Source organism: Limulus polyphemus, unplaced genomic scaffold (assembly GCF_000517525.1).
Source record: "Limulus polyphemus unplaced genomic scaffold, Limulus_polyphemus-2.1.2 Scaffold1588, whole genome shotgun sequence".
Classification (NCBI taxonomy): Eukaryota; Metazoa; Arthropoda; class Merostomata; order Xiphosura; family Limulidae; genus Limulus; species Limulus polyphemus.
Window position 1 is genome coordinate 58,380 of NW_013667198.1, and position 5,067 is coordinate 63,446.

Consider the following 5,067-nt stretch of genomic DNA (forward strand, 5'->3'; position numbering starts at 1 on the left):
AGCCGTCCTTAATCTCGAATTGTGTATCAGACGGAAGAAAATCAGTCAGAAGCAATCACCGCCTGAAGTGGCTACCCTTAGCCAGATATTTTGATTGAATGCTACTCTTGTAACACGTTCACAGTTGTAAGCGCGAAGTGTGCTTAGTAGCATCACGTCTGAAATCCAAGACCTTCCGATTTCCAGTTCGAGACTCTGACATTATTATTGTTTTGTCGAGAAAATTAAAGTATAATGTGTTTAATTAAACAGAGCAATGTACTGGCTTAGCCTGAATTAACGTTCATCCATTCCATCTGAAGATACCGCGACGAAAACAATACCCCACTAAGCCTAAAGCTTACTCGCACTGACTGGGAAATATAGTTGAGATTAACTGTGATTTTAAAATATCTATAAATAACTAGTCTCTGTCCTTCTATATAGAATTCCACCTATTCAAATCAGTTATCACTCAAAGTATTCAGTATAAACAGACCGAGGCACGTGTTACCACTAATCGAACAAGCTTACAGAATGTTACTGGTTTTGAATGTTATGAAATAATAAATCAATCAAATTGTGTTTCCTTGTTCCAAAACATCAGGGGAATAAAAGGAATTCGAACCCGCGACCCTCAGATTGCGAGTCGAGCGCCCTAATCACTAGGTCATGCCAGGCTCCAGGCCCGTTTGCTCTTTTCCGTTTATATAAAATATATGCTTATAAATCCTAGAATGTCTTATTTTTATGTTCTTTATAATTGGTCGAGGTTCAGGAATATATAGCTTTAGGAAGGTCTAGATTTGTCAAACTTCATATTTGCCATTTCTTAGACGTCTAGCCACCCAGTGGCACAGCGGTATGTCTGCGGACTTACAACGCTAGAAACCGGGTTTCGATACCCGTGGTGGGCAGAGCACAGATAGCCCATTGTGTAGCTTTGCGCTTAACTTCAAACAAACAATCAAACTTAGATGTCTAGTTTCTGGTATTTAATTTTTTCAAAACTATCTTAAGAATTCAAATTTTTTGGAAGGTCTGAATTGTTTAAAAAAAGTTAATTGTGTAGTACAAGAACTAGAGACAAGTCACACTATAATTGTGCAACATGTACCACACTAGAGACCGTCATATGATTGTTGTGCAATACAGTATTTGTTTGTTTGTTTGTTTATAATTAAGCACAAAGCTACACAATGGGCTGTCTGTGCTCTGCCCACTACGGGTATCGAAACCCGGTTTCTAGCGTTGTAAGTTCGCAGACATACCGCTGTGCCACTGGGGGGGGGGCGCAATACAGTAGCTACCACACGAGAGCCGTCATATGATTATTGTGCAATACAGTGTAGAGACCGTTACAAGATTATTGTGCAATGCAAAATCTTCCACACCAGTGATCGTCACGTGGACTGCCCTGCAACAAATAGGGAACACACCATTTGTTCTTTAATACATTCTACTTTACATCAGTGAGCGTCAACTGATGTTTTGTATAGCATTATGCCTATCACAAAAGGTCCTCTCGTAATTTTTTGAGTTTTTTTTTTCTCTTTATAACAGACGAACCCCGCCCGATATCGACCAGTAGCAGGTGTTAAAGATGACCTTAACTAAGAAACGTTGGAGCCAGGAGTGTCAAGTCGTTAGCATGCCGAATTGTGGATCCGAGGGCTGAAGATTTGTGTCCCGTTGCCGCTAACAAATATAATCACACTCAGCTCTTTGTGATGGTCAAATCACACTATTCCATTTTTAGTAGCTCAAGAGCTGGATGTGGGTGCTCTTGACTAGCTGCCTTATCTCTCTGGTCTAACAATTCAAAATTAGTGACGCAGATCACTCTTTAGTAGCTTCGCACGAAACAAACAAAGCCTCAGCTTTTATTTTACAAGTTGATAACTGAACAATAACCGGTAGAAGTATTAAAAGTAAAGATAAAATCAGAGTTCCACGAGTCAGAGTATTTCATCTAAGCGTGACAAGCAAGCTGCCATAAAGCAAAGAAACCATATTGTAGATGTGTGTATTGTTAGTTTCAGAAAAAAAAAATCAGATAGATGATAATTTAAAGCCCTTCAGAACCCACAATTTTTGAGATTCCACGTTACGTGAGTTTATTCAGAGTTCTCTAGAACCCAGGCAATGTCCGAGATGGCAAAATTTGTGTGTCTATTCAGAGATTCCCAGAATCCACGCACACTGTCCGGGATGGCACTGTATGTATACCATTTAAACATCTCTAGAACCAATGCAGTGTCCAAGATGGTACAGTAGGTATGTCCATTCAGAGCTTCCCAGAATCCACGCACACTGTCCGAGATGGCACTGTATGTATACCATTTAAACATCTCTAGAACCAATGCAGTGTCCAAGATGGTACAGTAGGTATGTCCATTCAGAGCTCCCCAGAATCCTTGCACAGTGTCAGATCATACTTCGAAATAAATGAATGATAATTATAGAAAAGTTGCTTTAAACTGTAGTACTATTATTTATACGCAAATAAGTGTAAAATATCGTTTTGTTTCTTTATCAGTAACTACCGCATTTATTTCTTAAAAAAGTTTTAGACAAAGTTCATATACAGTTGAATCTTAAATTATAACTGTCTACATTAGCAATAACACGTCTTTAAAACTATTACGTATTATGAATGGAACAACTTTTTATAACATTTTAAAAATACTCCTCCTGCAAACATCAACTTTCCGCATTACCCGTGTGAATGTCTTAGTTGAAAACGTGTTTGTTTGTTGTTAAGCATAAAGATACAAAATAGGCTGTCTGTGCAGTACTCGACATGGGTATCGAAACCTGATTTTGAGCGTTATAAGCCTCCATACTTGCCACTGAGAAGTGGGGTGGCTGAAAACTTGAAAAATCATAAGTTAAAAGGCTAAACGTTGACCAATGACCAGTTATGTAGATTTCTGTAAAAATGAAAGTAGGTTGAAGGGAAAAAAGTAATTATCTTTTGGAATGCTAAGTGATAACAAGATGCAAATAAACCGTGCAACGCAAATATTCTCCTTACACAACGCATATATAGTAATAGGTGCCTTATTTCATTTAGCTTAGGAATGACCTCGGTTTCAGTTTTATAAGAAATTTTCTGGAAACCGGTTATTAGTCTATAAAGTAGCTAAGAACACAGTAACATCTGTATTGTTAAATATCACCCACCCACCCCACTTTATATAAGCCCCCCAGTGGCTCAGCGGTAAGTCTCTGGACTTATACGTTAAAAACCGTGGTTCGATACCAGTGGTGGGCACTGCACAGATAGTCCATTGCGTAGCTTTGTGCTTAAATAAAAACAAACAAACTACACCTGTATAAACCGATGAATGATTTGAAATCCAGTTCTGTGTAATTATATTTTAATGATGTGGATACACCTACTATGGCTTATTCGTGTGACTTTAAGAGATTGTATTTACCGAGTTATTTCCCGTCACATTATCAGATGTTTTACAGATCATTGTGGCTTTTTTTTTTAAGAAGCTAATTAAGCTCCAGGGTTTAAAACACTAGAATTCGGGATTCGATTCTCGCAGTGGTTGTAGCACGGGTAGCCTGTTGTGCATGTTTGCAAGAATTAAAAGAAAACTAAAATAATTACATATTTTACTAAATTTTAGCTTAAAACAACAACAACAACGATATATTTTTAATTAATCTAAACAATGGTTCAGAACAATTACAAATTGAATTTAAATTATAGCTTGCAAGGTTTACAGTACTTCGCTTGTAAAGGACCAGTTAATTATTCAATAAAGAAAAAACATTGTTACTACTGTGTTGATAATCTGTTGCATTTTTACTTTTTTCTATATTTGAATTGCATATAATCCATGTTAAGCATGGTAGAGCATTACAGTTATAAACATGTGTCTTAAGTTTCAAAACAAATACAGAGAATGTGTCGTCAGTTATTTTTCCCCTGTCAGCGGTAAGTTTTCGGACTGACAATACTAACATTTGAGGTCTGACTCCCCGTGATGGACAGAGCGCAGGTAACCCATTGTGTAGCTTTGCGCTAAAAAATACAAGAACAACATCGTCAGTTATTATTAGTTTTAATTCAAAGTATCGAAGTTTTTTTATTTTAACACAGTAACAGGTCGATATTCCTTTTATTTTTGTCTGAAATGTAAGAAAATTATGAAACTATTGTTTGTTTCTTGAATTTCGCGCAAAGCTTCTCGAGGGTTATCTGCGTTAGCCGTCTCTAGTTGTGAAGACTAAAGTGAAGGCAGCTATTCAGCACTACCCACAGCTAATTCTTGGACCACTATATCAACGAATAATGTGATTTACCTTCACCTTATAACGACCACATGGCTGAAAGGACGAGAATGTTCGGCGACACGTTTCGATTCCGCGACACGCATCTTACGAGTCTAGCGCCCCAACCACAAGGACATGCCAGATCGACAATATTAAAGCAACATTATAATATAATCCATTTCAAAAATTCGTGTTTGTCCCCAGGGAAGCTATAAAGGGACTCTATATTCATTGTGGTTATCAGCAAGCGGACTCAGAAGTGTGAGAGGTGACTAACCAGTTTTTCTCATATCTTTAATATATTTCTAAATCCTCTTTTCGTTGGTTAATACATTTTCTGGATTTTAATTCTTTGTATTTTAAGAACACGAGACGAGCTGGAACTCGGGACGGGGGTCGTGAGATTTGAGAGTAGCGGGGAATTAACCCCAGAACTTTCATAAGATTTTACTGTATAGTCATTGATAATAGACATTGTATATTTTAACCTAAACAATTTCACCACGAAAATAATCCGTCTCGCTGTTACTTTGGTGGAACTTCTCCTCGTCATTTGTTACAGAGTTTCAGACGAGGACCGATAGACAGCTGTCAACAAGCTACTGTCGTCACTGATACAAAAACTATATTTGATGTAACATCTGTTGTTATGGCACTAATGCTGCTACAAATCTTTTATTTGACTATTGTGCTTCAAAATGATTTATTAAACCTCCTTACGTACATAATACTTGAAAATGACGCTATTATGAACAGTTCCTATTAAACTTTTTTTTTGGATTGGAATTTCAGATT

General features: G+C 37.3%; 1 protein-coding gene across 8 annotated transcripts in view; it reads left to right on the plus strand.

The window, feature by feature from the left end:
* Positions 1 to 5,067, plus strand: part of LOC106464213 (ankyrin repeat domain-containing protein 39-like) — a 48,733-nt gene that overhangs the window by 23,526 nt on the left and 20,140 nt on the right. For 4 of the 8 annotated variants that reach the window (XM_013924343.2, XM_022391917.1, XM_022391916.1 and 1 more), the window contains exon 6: positions 1,543 to 4,054. The exons of 2 other annotated variants lie outside the window; for them this stretch is intronic. The gene's annotated coding sequence lies outside the window, so the exon portion shown is untranslated. Of the gene's footprint in view, positions 1 to 1,542; positions 4,056 to 5,067 lie in introns of those variants that run through there. 2 more of the 8 variants (XM_022391919.1, XM_013924342.2) reach the window with 2 other exon arrangements.